Raw genomic sequence first — 19,617 nt, forward strand, 5'->3', positions numbered from 1 at the left:
CTCACCTTAAGCTCATACAAACATCCTTCAAAATAAGCATAATAAATCAAATTTGCAACGCAATCTTGCCGAGCTCGCATTTCCCTGTCAAAAAAATGACAGATCGAAATCAGAGCCGCCGCGAGTGCGAAACGACGCCGGGTATAATTCAATTTCGGCAGGGCTGGCGCAAGGGGTTAGTGCAAAAATAATATTGGTAGAAGACAAACATGTTTGTGGTAGTGGGTGATCGTGGCGTTTAATTCGGACTGAAACCGAGCAAAAGTTTTTAATGAAATCTGCCCAGAAGGCGGAAGGAAGATAAACGTCGTTGGCGTGGAAACTACAAACGAGCGTATGTACATACATACATATGTATGTAGCTCTATCCTAGCATATATATATCAAAGTGCATTTGTGTACGCCCGAAACCAAGGGCGCATCGCAGCGCTGCGGAAAAACGGATTTGTCTGTTTGCGTGGTGCCGCTGAAACAATAACGTTGTCTGAATGCACATCTGATTGAAAAACAAACCTCGACATGGCTCACGAAAATGTACACGTAAACGCTTCTCTGGTCGTTTAACTTAATATAATATATTATATAATGTAAGGGTATTATTTTACCATGGAGTAGTTCAAAAATTATGAGTACACTCATCCCTCGATTCACGCGGTTAAGTTTTTTTTTTTTAAATACGATGTACAAACTAATTTAAAAAGTGTCGCTGAATATTTTTCTCATTTACTTTAAAATTTAAAGAAATGTTTAAAATACACGTTACTATTATTCGATCGTTTTATTGCAAATTTAGTTCTATGTCTCGATTTACGCGATATTTCCTGGAACGTATCTACCGCGTAAATCGAGGGATGAGTGAACTAAACTTCAGAATTTTTTGCCACATTTATTAATCAGATAACTAAATTTCATGTTCTAATTTTTATGTTCTACGTTAAATTTATGAATAAAATAGAAAACGTGGATTTTCAACTGTCCAGATCACCCCACAGTAAGGACTTGCTAAAACTAATTGCTTTATTTATTTATGACTTTTAAAGAACACTTTTTTGCATGACAGCGCGCGTGTCGATTGCATTTGAGCGTATTAAAAATAACTCTGCGAAATGACTTAAGGAAAGGAAAGGAACAAGCGATACGACTGAGATGCGTCGGTGGTACACGAACCCAAAATTACGCCATCTACAAAAATTACATCATTAACAAATATAACGATTTTTTAAATAATCGATGTTACGTGAAGGATGTTTTAACTAGATATTTAGTACACAATTTTGGGTTTTGAGGCCGAAGGTGTGCGACTTTTCATCAAAAATAGATAACGAAAAAGCTAGTAACAGTTTATTTTATAAACATATATAAATGACCACGTATATAGAGAATTATATATGCAGCTATCTTCGGTGGAGTGTCGAGTTGTATTATTGTCGACTGTGTTATTGGAATGATGCTAGACGATACGCTGATGTGCCTCGTGCTGTGATTCCGAGGCGTTGTACGTCTCTCAACACTTCTTAGACACATTTCTTAGACACACCCATGAAATGTATTTACGCATTAAAAGAGAAACAGTCCAGATAGCCAATCAGGCGATCGTTAACCACACCGGACAATGATGTATTTTTTTATTAAATCTTCCGTTGTAAGACATGACAGACGTAAGACCAAAACGCTACAACTGGGTAAATCTTTTAATAATTGCGCATTTTTAATAAAAACACGGAACATCTGTATAATGTAAGTATGATATCTATATTTTGTTATGATAAAAAAATATTACAAATATATATTATTTTGCAGGAATTTTTTTATATATCGAAGTCGGGGGCATGTTTGGAGCTCACGTCCTCTATCTTCGTTTTTTATAGTTTGGTTTTTCTGACAATATTTCAAAAAAATTCACACAGTTCTGTTGCTCAGTGCAAAAGTTTTTAACACAGATAGTGAAGGCAGCAAAAACGCCGGTGATTAATTTTTATAACCAAACAAAAGGCTGAGTTAATCTAGGAGACGAAATGACTCGTGAATATTCTTGCGTACGGGCGACAAGGCGGTGGCCATTCAGAATATTTATGGAGCTCATTGATATTATGGCTTTCAATGCCTATAAGATATGGATTCATAAATATTCTGGGTGGCGAATCAACGATCGATACCGTCGAAAGTATTCCATACGCCTCCTATCGGTAGATTAAGTATAAAAAAGTGCAATTGAACGTTTATTTGCATAAACCGCGAAAGTCAGCGATAGTTATATATATATATATAGTATATTATTATAGTATTTGCCCAGTAGCACTCACGAAGACGCACGTATAACTTTTGTTCTGGTAATAAAATTACGCGTGTATCGTGTTTTGTTTGTTACAGAGCTGTGTGTAAAATGCATTAAGTAATAAAATGCCCGGATTGCTAGGCATTTAGAATATTTGTATGTTATATGTTTAAGTAATTTAGGCTTAATTTTTATAGATATGTGTTTTATCATTAATTTTATAATATTATTATTTGTAAAGAAAAATGTAAGAAAATATATGTGACCCGATGACGTGTTTGACGTCATCGGGTCTGAGTAGGAAATGCGTTAGTGTGCGTGCATAAACAATGACAAAAAGGCATAGAGTACGCTCGATTAAAAATATTTCGATCTTTCGACAGTTAATGTTATACATGTTTAATAAATCCAAATGTCACCGCTTGAAAGCAATGTTCTGCCAATGATTATTACGTAACCTCTAACTCTATACCAACATACAAATTAGGTGTAATTTCTAAAAACATTGTTTATTTATTTTATTATGATTTTCTGTGAAATAAAATCAGCATTGTTAAAAATATCTAAATATCTATCTATTATTTCAATCAATTCATGGAAAATTCACTGACGTTGTATTGTGCCATTTATTTTCTTACTTAAAAAACACATTCATCATATGTTTTTTTTTAGTAAAAAATCACATTATTAATCGCACGAATTAAACGTGAACTTCAAGAAAAATATTTTGATGCAACCACCTCTTTGTTTTCGTTTTCTTTAATATTATTTTCCATGCATAATTTTCTTAGGCCACAAGCCGGGGGAAAACATCGCATAAATGTTTCAAAACGCGCCAGAGCAACACCGGACGCGAAAAAATAACATTTTTTACAAGAAAGCAAAACGAGGCATAATTCGCCACCCATAAAAACGCCACACCGCGGAAACAATGCACCGGTCTCCGTATATTGTGCCGCCGAGACTGGTACATAATTGGCATTAAATACCGAGCGGCGCAAACATGGAAATTGTGAAAGACGCCGTATTAGCTTTCAGAATTTCCGCGCGGAAATAGGCTTCGTACTGTGTCACGTGACTGAAAGCTCAATTCATCATCCGGCGCTTTGGGGGATACGGAGGTCCCGCCAACTGGTTGACTCTGCAAGATCGAACGGGGAGATACGGGATGAAAGCTACAACGCATTATATTGCGCTCTATCTAGGAAAATATACACGTTTTTAACGAGACGTAGCAAATAAACAGAAAAGAGCGAGTGGGACGAATTGAAAGGGGAAGAAGAAAAGAGCGGAGCATTAGAATCGAATTAATTTGTTTGGACAGCTACGCAGGAACCGAGTCGCGTTGTAAAGCTCGGAGCGGAAGCTTAAAAAGCTTCCGGGCTTTTTTTCATGAAGCGAAGAATAAGCCAGATTTTATTAACGCATTCCTGCATTACAGAGGTCAATAATAAATAAGTATTATAAACTCCTAATTTTTTTGTTCATTATATATTATATAAACATGGGAGGCAATGAAAATATTAGAGACATTCGTCAAACCTCGAAGAGTAACAAAGTAAATCGATTTTAGAATACAGTTTTAACCTTTTTTTGTGATGTGTAACTAGTATTGCTTTAAATAATTTAAATATCTATACACCCATACCTCGTTTACGGCCTTGATACGTTCCACGAAACTTGGCCGCAAAGCGAAAAGCCGTATAACGAATCAATTATTCTAATACAAATTCATACAAATTCAATTGGATCGGTTCCAAATTTGTTAAATATGTAGCATGGTTTATCATTGAAAATGCATTTTATCTTTTTATTTCATTTAAATAAAAAATACATACACAAAAAGTACATACATTTGTACATAAAATAATAACAGACTCCAAAAACCAACAATAATCCATTAACAAAAATGAAACAACTTCATGTTACATAAAATATGTGTATGAATACATACATTTTTTAAAATGGCTTTAATCTAAAGAAGATGAAGAAATGGTAACCTGAAGATCACTGTCGTTCTCATTTTTCGCTGGTAAGGATGGGCTTGGCTTAAAAAAATTGTCCAACGTTGTTTGTCTTGCCTTTTTGTCTCTTTCGTTCTTCAGTGATTAATAACAGCTAATGACTGAGTTAATTCCTCGAGAAACTTTAGCGCTACGTTCGACGTCAGGATCGTTTTCAAGGAAGATGTTTATTCCTTGTTCGAAATAGGAAGAAGCTTTTGACAATTTTTTTGATGTTAGCTGTTTGAATACAACAGGCTCTGTCTCTTCATCAAATGCCGGTTCTGCTTGCAACTGAATGAGTTCCTTATATGAAAGGAGTTCCGTATCAGCTTCAAGTAGATCAAGCACATCACGTTCGTTCAAACCTTCAAAGCCGAGATCATTTGCTAGATCCAAAATGTTTTGCCTAATTTCAGGAAGGCAATTAACTTCTGCATCAGTACTTTTTACACATTCTGGCCATATTTTTTTCCAAACATGGTTCATTGTTGTTAATTTTAATTCCTTCTATGATTCACTGATGCTGTCAACAGCATCCTTGATGTTATAGTTTTTCCAAAATGTTTTAATTGAAGATTCACCATCGGTTTCCTTTATAAGTTGTCGGAAAGTTCGGCGTAGGTAATATGCCTTAAAAGTGGCTAATGCACCCTGATCCATTGGTTGGATCAGAGCTGTTGTATTTTTCGGAAGGTACTCAATCATGACATCTTCAGATAGTTCGGATAAATTAGTAGGATGCCCTGGTGCATTATCCAAAATTAGCAAAGCCTTGTTGCTTAAGTTATTGTCTCGCAAATATTTTTTCACTTCTGTGCAAAAGTGATTTTTGAACCAATCCTCTAAAGTAGCTTTAGTCATCCAAGCTTTCTTGTTGGATCTCCATATGACGGGTAATTGATTTTTATTTAGTCCTTTAAGAGGCCATGGATTTTCGGACAAATATATTAAAAGTGGTTTTAGCTTAAAATCACCCGCGGCATTTGCACCAAGTAGTTAATCGTTCTTTAGACACCTTATAACCAGACGCAGATTTTTCGGTTTTTGAAATGTATGTGCAATCAGGCATTCGCTTCCAATAAAGCCCTGTTTCGTCTACGTTAAACACTTGTTCAGGTTTATGACCACCTCTTTCAATAATTCCCTTTAAAATGTTGAGATATTCCTTAGATGCGGCCTCATCGGCGTTAGCTGCTTCACCTTTCATTTTAAAATTATGCAAATTAAATCTATTTTTAAATTTTTAAAAAATCAAATAAGTTATAGCGAAACAATTTAGGCCGTAAATCGAAAACATGCCTTAATTGAAGAGGGCCGTTATAGCGAAAGGCCGTATAAAGAGCGGCCGTATAGCGAGGTATGGGTGTATAAATAAAATAAATACAAAGTCGGGATTTTAAGTATTCCTCCGTGCTATATATAATAAGCACCATCGGCGCAGCAGAGATATTTTGTTGAAAATCGGGGATAAATTCATCAATTCTGGTATGCATATTTCCAAACGGGTACAACAGCCGCACGCACTTTGCATTTTACTTACGCTCTTTGAGCAGCAAGAAAAAGAAGACTAAGTCATGTTGTTGTATAACTTCGATGTTGCGGGTGACGTTTGTGTGCAGATGTACTAAAGTGAATTATCATTTCTCGGGTTTAATATTTTCAAAATATCCTCTAATTTTAGAAAAAAATAATAGTTAAAAAAAATATAAATATGATAATGATGTCAAGTTTGAAATGAACTATGAAATTATGGTCATAAGATTTTATTGAATATTTGAATGATACGGACTCGGAACCGGCTGAAACGTCATTTAGGGGGGGAGAGGGGGCAGGTGGAGACATTTGCCCTCTCCCCTTAAATTTGAAAAAACAAGAAAAATACATGGCATTTAATGAAATACTATGAATCTTAATGAAATAGAAATATTAAAAAAATGACCACTGAATGGCCTGCTTTTGTCCTGCCTTTTTGAAATGATAAAAAATAATTATATGGTTTGTAAACTACGGCAATGACCTCGATGACATATGACACGCGTGCGGGACGATGCTCTTATCTCTCACTCACTCTCGTCATTTAAGACGCGAGCGAGCGAAAGAGAAAATAACTCACGAACCAGGCCTGGTGCGGGTGCAGACTAGTAGCCCTCGGGCCTCTATTTGAACCGATGATTTTTTTTATTTTCAACTATTAAATGTATTATTATTATTACATGTTGACCTCAAATATAAATAATTAAAGCGATTTGAAATCACTTATTTTTGCATGTGTATATACTACATAGTACAGTAACGCGCAAATTTATTTGTCACAGTAGAGAAAGATTAATTAAATAAGCTTGCAATGCGGTTCCACCATGTCAGATAGAATTCGAAAAATTAGCAACATATAAGAATAATGAAAACAAAATTAACACGCAAAACGTGTTCTCCCATACTTCCACCACTCAATAACTCAAAAAAAAAAAAATTTAAATGCATGCGTCTGAAAAGGTTAACGACTCTTACGTGTAAGTACTCGTAAGTAGTCCGAATTGTGTAAGCGGCCCGCAATCAATTTTTAGTGGAGACCACTGGTACAAAACAAATAGTATGCTTATCTGTATGTATGTAAGTGTATGTATTCGATAAACTGGCCAGCTTATATCGGTGGAATAGGTTGCCGTATTATCATTATTCTTTCTATCACCAAATAACTGTTTTCTTACGCCGCGTCGGCTATAGTGCGCGTTCACTTTAAAGCTCGTCGTCTACCGTTCCATTTGTGCGAATCGCGATAACGCGTTTCTTCATACACTACATTAACTTCTCTTCCTTTTTTGTTTTCTTCTCCCTCACGAACGCCTTATACATTTTCGTCTTCCCTAACCCTGTTGTATATATCATTCTTATCCGCAATTAAACCGCCGCCGAAGATTACCACCGACTAATGCTGAGATTATTGCCCCAGATCCATAATTTACAACAGAAACGTACACCATTTGTGTTGCGAAATTGGTTTACACATGGCGTTTTATCTGAGCCGGTAACTATTTTGTCGAGCCGAATAAAATTGAGAAAGAAATCTTTTCTCCGAATTTATAGATCAGATGTGTAATCAAATATCTATTTTTTATTACATCGCTGTGTTTATACACCGAAAATTTGTTCGCGTCTTTCTAGCGCTTATCTTCCGGATCGTTTCCGCAGGACAGAGTCGTAAAGAGCCGAGAGCAAAATTTATACTACACAGACGTATAAATATACACTTTTCAATCGTAAACCATACCGCCGTAGCTAGTAAATATCCGTAGCTCGAAAGGTATGAAGAAAAAAATTGTTCTCTCTCTTTGAATATTTCATTTTCGGTAGGTGCCCTTCTCTCTTGCTCCCTCTCTCTCTATCTGCTCTCAACGTTTGCGACATATTTACATTTCGAATGCGACTTCCGGACGCTCCTGGGTCTTGGGGGTCTCCTGAATAAATGGACTCCTTTCGGGAGTGGCCTCGCTCGACTTGACCCGGCACAATAAATCAACGGTTTATTTTTGGGCATTGCCGAAGTAAAAAAATACAGTAATGCTGTAAAGGCGCACCTAGCGGGTGTGGTCTTAAATCAACGACGTCTAGAAAAACGCAGAAAATTATACCACAAAAACATTTTTCTAAAGTAAAAAATATACCATAATATAGAATGGTTTTAAGGTATAATCCTATCTCGTTTGTAATTTTGTCTCTGTCAAAAACGTAGTATAAAATGTGCGTTTTTATTGACAATAATAAATTACATAATATATAAGTAATAAAATGAAATTGAAATAAAAAATTGGGTGTGTGTCTCAAATAAACCATAAAAGTATTGCTTCCATTATGACATAGCATAACATTGTGTCAAATGAGAAAGAGTTGTAGTTATGAAAGTCGAGTCTCATTGGTCTCTAGTCCTCAAGTCGACCTGACGAGACTTTGGTTGTTTGTATCTACATACATATTTCGAACCTTAAGCAATTAGAAGAGAACGCCAAGTTAGGAGCAATCGTATTATTGTACAACTCCACCACTAGTACATCCCTCAGTGAAAGCTAAACTTTCAGATGGACGTTTGTGGTTGACCATCCAATAATTACAAAATATATGTACTATAATAACAACGTAATTTGCTTATGAAAAAAATGTTTAACGCTATGATGCTAGATAGAAAAGGTAAATTTTATTTATTTATTTTAAATATTCCATTGCAACATGACAGACGTAAGCCTAATGCGTTACAAAGGGTTAAATCTGTATCAACTGGGTAAGTCAATCAGATATAATAAATACTCACAAGTAAGTATTAACCACCAGACTGAAAGTATGGGAATCATTGACATCTATATTATTAATTATAAATTATTATATGTAATATAATCTATAATCAATATATGTCACTGCCGCCATTTTTCATATTATAATACAAATTCTTGAGTGATTTTATAGGTTAAAAATCTACAGTGCGAGTATTGCTCGGGACTGTTCCCCGGTTGGGCACTGATGAACTCATATATAATATCAAAAGCGTTTGGTGACTCTTTTAAACGTAATTATCATTTTTGTTTAAAATGAACATTCTCACAATACAAACATTTACTCAAATGCAATATGTAAGTTGCAGTATTTAGAATCATTTCAGGCGAGCTATTTACTTTGCCATATAGCTCTAAATATTTTGTATAAATTAATATGGGATTCTCACAAGGTCAAATTTGCGACTGATAAGTCTTAGGATAATACGTATTAGGCTTAGTCTAGTACTGAAAGTCCCACAAACGTGTTATGCTACGCCAGATGTAATCGAATTTTATATTAAAAGCTTTTATATTCTTTTACAGTACGAAAAGTCTGTATAGTTTCCATTGACAACATGAATATATCTTGCTTCATTCAGCACAACCATGGTTTTCAGGACCTCATTAGAGAAATTGTGCCGCTTACCGCAGTTTTCATTGATAGCGCGCCGTGGAAATTTATTCGAAAGCGCAGAATCACGTAGCGTCGTAAATCACTCGGGTAAGCCCCGACCGCTCTCAGGTCCTAAGCTCCGACTTTTGCGACCTGGCCACCTCCTTGCCGAAATCACACGGCTGGGAATAATGGCGTTAATAGGTATCGAAGAGACTGTCCGTATACTTTATCTGTTTCGCCTATGCCCTTCCCCCATAAGCGGCACATAAAGGAAGATATACAATCGGAAGGCGATCGACTCCCTTCCATCGGCTAGTCCTATATATTTTTCTTTTATTTTTGTGGTGATGTGATGATTTATTTTGGTCCAAAATAATTTAGACTAAAATGATATTAAAACATATAATAAAATATAATACTTATGTATTTATCAGTGCTAATGTATTGCCCAACCGGGCATTCGTTCCGAGCAATACTCGCAGATTTTTAACCAATAAAAGTACTCGAGAACCGTTGATTACATTTTATGAAAAATAGCGTTATTAATATGTATCAAAAGGACTGTTTCGTCCTTTCACCATAAGCAGCATAATCAGAAGCCGGTCAACTCCTTCCTTTTTCTCTTTTTTGCGGTGATGTTTAATAATGCGTTCGCGGCTCATTAAGCACGCGGTAAAAAGGCCCGCGGCTCGCTTAGTAATTTTTTTACGGGGCGTAAAAAATGACGAATTCGATACGTGTCACTTGAGTTTACGCATGTATCGATTTTGTGACGTCTACGAAGGGGAGTTTTTTTTTCACTTTATTTTACCAAGCTTTCTCAACGCCTTAATCTATTTAAAGAGTCTTACAGGCGTAACGAGTTTCCTTGGAAATTTGGGACGTCTTCCTAGATGTAACGTAATCAACATTCTTTGAAAATTCAACCCATTATCTCACTCTGCCAATATCTGAACGTTGGCGGACCAAAATTAAGGAGCTGTGCGGATCATGACGCGAAATCCTTTAACTGTAAAACAGTGACCGTAATGTTGGAGGTTAATACCCTTTAAGGGCTTAATGATGATGAGAACTCGTTATGAATCTTGGCTGCTTTAACTACAAGACATCATGTCATTGTATATATTCACATAAATAACTGATGATGATTTCAGACAGTTTAATATAAAATTTTAATTACAACCATCGCAATAATTCAATACTAATACTAGACTCACCCTAGCATCGATCCCTTACACACATGCACATTTAGCTATATTAGTAAATTAGTTTATGCGGCGACACAAATACGCCTTTAGCGTGCCATTGACACGCTCGATACTTACTCAGACAATTAATTCCACAGTATGTAGTTTGAAAACATTCTAGATTCTTTTGTGCTGTTTGAGAGCCATCCACACGATGGATATATTTATTCCAGAAAGAATTGATGGGCGCGCGACGTGTGCGACACAGCTATTCCATCAATTCGTGCTTCAAAAATTTCACGAAAACAGCGTACGTAAGCGACACGTTCTCGCACAAAAATGCTGAGATGCCGAGAGAGATGAAACTTTGCGAGGCGAGTTCGCCTGTAATAAAGTGCATAAAGGCGCTCGGATCGAAAGCAGTAATTTTTAAAAAGCTCTATTCAAGGGATCGGCAGTGAAACTTTTGAGACGGCCATCGTGTGCAAATTGTATAGTACGTTTGCAACTGAGCTCTTATATTTATATGAATTTATTAAAAGGGCTCGCCGACAAGCATGTGAATCATGCGTATATTTCGGAAGAGGTCCTTTGAGTCTCATATTAAACCCACCGTGACCGCGCCGTTACACTACATTTAAAAATGACCCAAATTTAATAATTGTATAATTCAAATATTTTTTTAACTCTTTAATTTTACTATATAAATATCGATATATTACATATATGTTCGGAAAAATAGTATCTTCCCTTAAAGCAAATACCATACATCCGATTCACATGATTCAGCAATTCTCGCCAAAGTAGCAAAAGCTTGTATATCGGATTTCGGCAACTAATGGGTTAACCGTTTCATAAAGAATAGTTATTGATTATGGCTAAAATAACCTTTTATAATTCTTCTTCCTGATATTTCATAAACAGAAACAATCTAGCTATGAGAATCATTAAACGTATCTCTACATCAATCTAGCTATGAGAATCATTAAACGTATCTCTACATATGCTGTACTGTTTAAGATTCAACTTACAAACTACCTTAAAATATATAGCAACTTTTGCTAAAAGTTTATTAAAAAAACGTGGTATTAAAGCTAAAGATGCACACATCTTAATCATGCAAGAAAAGCGTCATAAGAGATTTTTTTCAAACAATACTTTTGAACCAAATAATGATCAATTATCCCCCAATTTCCTGATTGTATTGAAATAATGTGATTACCTCATAGGAATAAGCATCAAAAGATAAAAAATGCACCAAGTCAGAACACGCATGATTTATAACAGTCGACGTTTGATAAATGTTTAGGGTTGCCAGGTGTCAAGTTTCAATGCGGACGTTCTGCTGTTTTGTGTGACCCGGGAGTTTTTGAGGAGAGTAAAAAGCTCGGTTGATAAATTATGAAATTGTCGACGCGAACAGCGGACTTTTTGTTTCAGACTATTTTAGTATGAAACCATGAAGCATTAATCCGTTAATTATACTGAGGATATTGGGATTTGCTTTAATAAGAATATTTATGTGGTAGTAAAATACTGTGTTTGCATTATTCTTTCGTTATAATATATTGCCAAACACCAGTTCTATACTACAGAACACGCTCGTGCGTTGTTTCTAGCCAAATATCTGCAGATATAAATATATTATATATTTATTTTAATTTTGTATTTGTGTACATATTTTAAGTTAATTTTATTTTAATTGATTTAACCTTTTCTTGCCAAAATCCGATATATTGGGATTTGCTACGTTTTACATTTTAATGGAATTTATATAACATATTTTTATTTATTTAATTTCTACATAATTGTATTAAACCAAAGAATCAATAAAATCCAAAGCGGCTCGACAAACAAACGATTAATATTAATTTCCTTCTGTATATCAATTTTCCTGTTATATGAAACACTTGACCGCTTCAAAGTTTACTTTCCAAGAAAAGACTATAAGTATTGAAATAAAATCAATATATTATGTAATTATTAATACTTTACTCAATCGAAATATGTTTACATTCCATCGGTAGGTACATATATACATATACTTACATACTACATACATGTGTAACAGTACAAAACCGAAATATTTATTTTAACACATGAAAAATGAAAAATACTAAGGAAATAAATTTTATTAAAATTATAAAAGAAATTAGATGATTTTATTTATTATATGTATTATATGTAGGTAGAGAAACATAGTTTTAGTGATGTTCTTCTTGTAAAAAGTTATATTTTAAAAACACTAACGAATCTAATGTTTTATATTTTCACCCTACAACGCATTAAAATTTATTTTTATTTGCAACTGCAGCCTTTGAAAATAATCCTTATCTATGCATTCGCTTATCTCGAAATCTATAGGTCGCTAAGTGCCTTCCCTTTTTTGGTCGTTCATAGACGTTAGTCGCTTAAGAACGCCGATTCGGCTCTTCCATTTAATTTGAAATAATGGAAAAAATTATTTAAATGAAATTAACCGGATACCCGTCAAAAAATACCCGGTTTTCGGTTCCATGGAAAACATTGCTGGTAACCGGGTACCCGGTTCCGGTTCTACCCGGTTCGAGTTCCCTAGTTACAACAATAGATTAAAAAAAATAGTCGGTAAAAAAATTCAAGAATAAGACTATAATTAATTTTCAATATGCTTTTCTTCGATTTATCTAGTATTATCTACTAACAATTAAGGACGGAATAGCGTAGTCCATAACGTCTCAGACTAATAACTCTGAAGTTACGGGTTCGAGCCCAAGCAGCGGCACTCGAATTTTCATTTATGAAATGCAATTCCCAGACTTTCAGTCCGGTGGTTAATATTTGAAAGTATTCATTGTGTCTGATTGACTTACTCAGTTGGTACAGATTTGCCCGTTATAACGCATTGGACTTACGCCTGTCAGGTTACAACTGAAGATTTAATGAAAATAAATAAAAATCAGATAATCGAGAGTATATTTACAAAATAAATATAAATAAGAAAGTTAGTATCTAGTAGATCTATCTCCATAATAAATCAGTTGTAAAATATAAATGTCATATTAAGGTGCTAGAAAAGCTTTAGAATATGTATGGAAAAATACGGTTTGAGAGTGTTTGTTAGTTTTCTAAGAGCACAGAGGCGAACTTACATTTAACACTGGCAATCGAAAAATATTTATATGTAGCAATAAATCACCCGGAAATCACCTAACGGTCTAAAAAATATAACATGTCCGTAAAAACCCTGCAAAACACGCTTTTGCATCAATTAGTACAGCGCAATATTTTTTTTCCTCTATGTACAAACCAATATCGTCGAGTTAAAAAAACTTTTGGACAAAAGCCATCAGCTGGTACGTGCTAGTCGTCGAAAGTACAAATTGAACGTACACGCTACGCAACCCAGCGCGACAATCGAATTAAATAAATATAAAAAAAGCATACAACACTCCAACAACAATAAAAAAAAGCTTTAACTCCGGCGTACGTTTTTACAAATTGGAGCAAATAAAAAAGGTATGCGGGATACCTCCGGAACTGTATCGAGTGCGTCCGCGTGACGAGGGCAGGGTACTAATAAGGCTTTTCACGAGCGGAATGTATTGCGGGAAGGCCAAGATTTGCGCAGCTTTCGCGCAGGGGTACCCCAACGGGCGATAAATAAAACGAACGGAAAAGAAGAGCCACGTCTACGGTGGAAGGTCTGGGCAAACAAATGGGATAAAGCAAATAAATATATCCTCGGTTTGCTCGCAGCGTACGTGTCGTCGTCGCTCCTGCTGAGCCTCCGGGGTGGAAACAAAGCACAAAGGTCTGCTTCTTCTTAGCCGAGGTGGCGAAAGGAAGCTTGACGAGCGATTAATGCGGGAGAGTAGAACCGAAGAGAAACTGTGTAACGTTTGTCGGATGGAATGTAATTGAGGCGATAATTAGCGACGGGATTGGATTGTTTTGAACGTTGGCGTTAATTGGTCGTACGAATTAGCTCATTATGTTATTTGAAGACGAAGGTTATTATTAGAAGTGGGTTTCCTTTAATACTAATTTAACCATTTGAATCAACCTCTGATTATATCGATTGTCTTGTGTTTAAGAGGTTCAATTTGTGGAAATTAAATAACATTAATCTGGTTTATGCTTAGTATTATTTTACACTTGCAAGACGTGGGTTTTTTTTCTCAATTTTATTAAAAACAATAGCCATTGTATTCGGTACAGAAGAGATTCAGTGAAAAGGTGAGTAATCGTGAGGATTAACATTATTTATGATAACATGGTTTTCGTAAACGTCTAGAATACCTCTATAGAAAAATCCAGGAATAGGAATAAATGTTGTCTAAGCCGTCTGCAAGAAAAACAAGGTTTGTCTAAAAATCTTGTTAGCTTTATTATAGCCCGGCGTTAGCGCTCGAAAACGCTCCTCTTGCAAAATAAAATAATATTTTCGGCGATAGTTATGAGGAGCTAAATAGAATTATGTGGGATGGTTTTCATCTATTTTAGGAGTTTTGCGTGGTAAATTAATTCGTAACATCTTCGAATCTGGCTCCATTGTCTGGAATAGGGATTCCAATCCCTGGATTCCGAATCCCGGGATCCCGAACGATTTTCAATACCCGATGAGTCCCGGGATTATAAAACATAATCCCGAATTTTTCGGATTGGTTGATTTATCAAGCACAATCGAATTATTATTGACAACATCGTTATATTTCGTGTACAAACTTGCGCGAGTTGCACGTGTCATCTGTGAATCTTTGAGGTTGTGAGTCTGAACGTGCTTTTTCAGCAGCAGGCTGCTTAGGAACCAAAATCAGATCAAGGCTAAATGATAAAACACTTGATGCTTTGATGTTACTTCGTGAGTTTTATTCAAAATAATGTTTTAAATTAATTGTGTATGAATGTACATACCTATGTGCATACATTGTCAAAAGTTCATTTTTTTCTTCTCAAATAAATATATAAGACCTTGCCTTTTTTATTTTTATTATATTATTTTCTATTTTAAGTCCAAGACTAAAATTATACGTATTTTATACATTGTACGTTATAAAAAACAGATGTAAAAATATATTGTATTATTCATTTTAAATTATTTTTATCGATAAAATAGCATGAAAATTATCCCGGGACTGGTCCCGGGATCGACTAATTGCAATACCGAAATCCCGGGATCAAAATTTTGGCCCGGGATTGGAATCCCTAGTCTGGAAGCTTAGCGAGCCGAAATACTCCTTGATGTCAATAGGTTTTAAAAAAATTAAGATGAATCTAGTGTATGCTAAAGAGTGAGAGTACAGATCGCATTATGTACAGGTGACCCAATTCGAGTTTCCTATGTAAATAAGACAGCTGTCAATGATTACGCGTGTTCAAAGTGTCAAATGTTAGTTCACATTTGAAACTTTAAAATAAATCACCGCTCAACGCGTTAAAATTGTTCAATTATTCTACATAAATAACAATTCTATATGAACTGTGTATTAAAATGGTCTGAGCGAACAATTCGCAGCGTAGTGAAAAATTTTGAAGAGACTGGAAGCGTTGGAGATAGGATAAAGCCTATGAATCATTCATTCGAGAATATTACTGCTGTAAGTGAAAGCGTGGACGAGACCCGGGATTGTCGATTCGTCGGCGTTCGCAGCTTTCGGGCTTTTCTTATGGCTCCCTTTGACGAAGTTTGCATATGGACTGCACCTCCACCCGTAAAAAATCAGATAACATAAAAACTGAATTTACGCAGATTGATGCTGATTTTTCAAAGAAAATCTTATTCTCTGATGAGGCAATTTCCACCCCTCTGGGTATGTTATTAAGCAAAATTCTTATTTGATTCACTAGAGACCATTACATGCATTGTGGTCAGGCAGCGTCATTGGGCCTTACTTTATTGAAAACGATAAAAGTCGGTCTGTAACAGTCAATAATAAGCGCTATACGCGCATGATAACAAATTACTGTTTGCACGTAATCGAAGATATTGATGTGGAAGACATGTGGTTCCAACAAGACAGCGCCACATGCCACACATTGGGTGCCACGTTGGATGTTTTGCGTGAAAAGTACGCCGTTGGATTTTTGTGGGAATATGCTAAAATACGCCGACAAACACGAAAAGTTGAGCACCTAAAAACCAACATCCATCAAGTTATAACCGAGGTACTTCCAGAAATGTACAAAAAAGTCATCGAACAGATCGGCTGCTGCAAAAGGTGTAATGACAGATATGTAATTGGTATTATTCGATTAATAAAAAAATCCGAAGATATCTTAAAATTTGTATATTCTCGAAACGCTTTCTGAGGTTGCTGAAGAGTAGCATGAAAAGTCGCGATCGCGTTCCTCGTTCCTATCCATCGCAACCATGACGTCAGCTCTCGAAAACGTAAAAATATGATAAACTAATAATGAAATTAAACGTAAAGCATTCACACGTCGTTTCTTGTTAATCAATAAAAACACATACTGCTAGCTTTAAGCTGCAATAACAATTCTCAGTTCACGGTATATTGTATTTTTACCCAATCCCTCTACAGACATAAATTTGGCCCGCCCCCGCCCGTCAGAATAAATAAAACCTTCAAGCACACACACACGTACATAAAAACACACACATACATTGTAATTAAAACACGGCATACGTACGGCGCGAAATTAAATTAGCGAATCAATTTGGGCGAAATTTTCCCATTTCCGATGCGAAGGGACAGGCGCTAAAGTTTGAGAGCTAATGTAGACTGCATTTTTGGTACCTCTCGAAGGACGCAAATACGCACACGAGTACTCGACACGAAATTAGAAACGCGAGAATAGATATCGAATGAGCGAATTCTCGGCAGCTTGTTCGGCCTTTCGCTGAAAGTCTTCCGGGTACTTTGGCGCAAACAACGTTATCGAATTCGAACCTCGTTTAAACAAGGCGACTCGACAAAATCTTTGGGCAAATACGACAGGAAGTGGGAGTATATGTATCAAGTTGATCAATGAATAATTCATGCGTATTTACGCAATGTGTATTTGCACATTACACGTTTCAAATTGTAAGTAATATCGTTTTACACGATTAATTAATCGCCCAACCGGACATCCTCCCGAGCAATATTATCTTATACGATATCCATCTACCATATCAAACTTTAATACATAAACTGATTTAAATATATTACTGCGGTACAAATAAAACAGAGATAATCCAACTAAAGAAAGCGCGAACAAGGCTTTGCTTTCGAGAAAATATGGACAAAACTAATACCGCAAAAATGACAGAGCTGAGGAAAATCGAGACAACACGCCGCCGAAAACGGAACACGTGATTAAGTATACGGTAATCCAAAGTGGAAAATCTGACAGCCGCGAGCAAAGTACGTAATCCGATTCGTGGCGTAGCGGAGAAACATGCGGGGATTGGGCGAATTACTCCCTCACACAAGGAAAATCTGACGATTTCTATTTACGTTTAAAGTATGCATATTATTTTATTATATTTGCGTGTTTGCGCATATAACGCGTTAATCGAATTAACGGAGATGTTATAATTGGGCGTTAAAAATGGAGCATACACGTTACCATTCTAATTTTAGTGCAAATTAAGTCAAACGACCGTTTAGCATAAAACAACTCAATATAATAGCATTTAACGCCCTCTGATTAGCGTAACTAGCGCGACGATTGAATAACGCATGAAGAAACAGGAGAGAGCGACACGCGTGTTAAAGCTCTAAGTATATGTACATACTATGTATATATTACATAGTTTTTTTTTCTTCAAATAAACGTGTCATTGTTTGTGTTTTTGACGGAATTCAAAGTGGTACTTAGCTTTAGGACAGCGATACTTATCCTGCGGCCCACGGGCCGCATGCGGCACACCAAGATTTCGTATGCGCCAAACACTCATATTCGTTACCAAATATTTTCAAACACCTGGAATTGTTTTTAAAACTTTCAGTTACACCGAGTATAAGTAGAGATAACTTACAACCACCGGTGGTTTTTATCTCCATTATTTCAGTACTTCACTTATCTCACCAGAGACATCTTTTCAGCTTTTTCCAGAGAGGGAGTTGGCCAATCAGTGGTGTTTATTTAATATTTAATAATCAAACACGTATTTTTTTGTCCAAATTCAAAGAGTCCCTATTTTTATAATCCACGTCAAAAACAATAAAATCAGCAGTTGAATATTAAGACTTTTAATAACAATATTACGAATGAAGCCAATGTAAACCGAATTTCAACCAATAGGAGAGCGCAAAAAATAATTATCCTTTCTCAGAAGCCAAAAATCCACGTCAAAAGCAATAAAATCGTGTTTTGGTCTTAACCTAATAAAAGTTTTAAAACCATTTTTACTTTAGTTTTAGAATATCATTGGGTTAGGTTTGGGTTTGGGCAGCAAATAGACGTTTCGCAAATTTATAGAGCTGCATATAATTTCAAATCAGTTAAATTATATTTTTGCTAGTAAATATATATCAACTGGTGAAAATGTATCTGGACTTCACTAGTGAAAATATAACTTGCCAGATAAAATATATTTTCACTGGTAAAATTATATATGTATGTAATATGTATATCTACCGATGAAAATTTATTCCGATATAATTTCAATGGAATTACATATTTCGGGATAGACTGTTTTTTAGATTTTCTTCGAGGGATACCCCGAGAATTTCTAGTCTAGAGTCAGAGACGTCATTCACGCTTTTTCTACGGGGGGGGGGGGGGGGGGCACAAAAGTTTTTTTTTTTAATACTTGGATTTTTATGCAAAAGAGGTAAGAGAAAAATAATAGGTTCGATACGTCCTACCATTATTCCGTCTAAACATATTTATGATAAAAACAATATAATATGTGTCTTGAAAATGAATCGTAAACTAATTCCTTTAATTGTTAAATAATTGGATCAATCACGTTACCTCATTTTGATAGGTATTTTTACTTCCAGTGAACGAAGTATATAAATTCAATATATTTCTTATTAAATTTTCATTGAAGCAACACAGAGCTAAAGCACAAATTGCATAGATTTAATCATTTGCACAACTCTGATGTTTCCACTGTATGCTGTCATCTGTTAGATGACACCAAAAACAAATTTAACACTGATTCATTGGTTAGTTTGTAGTGCACAGCCATTGTAGTGCAAAGTGGTTTTCGCTACAGTGCAGAATCGTTCAGTGATTGTTTTTTTTGCTTTTGGATGGAAAAACGTGTGAGGAGATAAAAGCGAAATTGGAT

The 19,617-nt window shown here is 35.5% G+C and overlaps 1 protein-coding gene across 4 annotated transcripts in view; it reads right to left on the reverse strand.

The window, feature by feature from the left end:
• The window catches only part of Eip63E (cyclin dependent kinase Eip63E), a 167,863-nt gene that overhangs the window by 33,030 nt on the left and 115,216 nt on the right, over positions 1-19,617 (reverse strand). The window lies entirely within an intron of this gene.

This window comes from Plectrocnemia conspersa, unplaced genomic scaffold (genome assembly GCF_051122295.1).
Source record: "Plectrocnemia conspersa isolate PC_06_02 unplaced genomic scaffold, ASM5112229v1 ptg000002l, whole genome shotgun sequence".
Lineage (NCBI taxonomy): Eukaryota > Metazoa > Arthropoda > Insecta > Trichoptera > Polycentropodidae > Plectrocnemia > Plectrocnemia conspersa.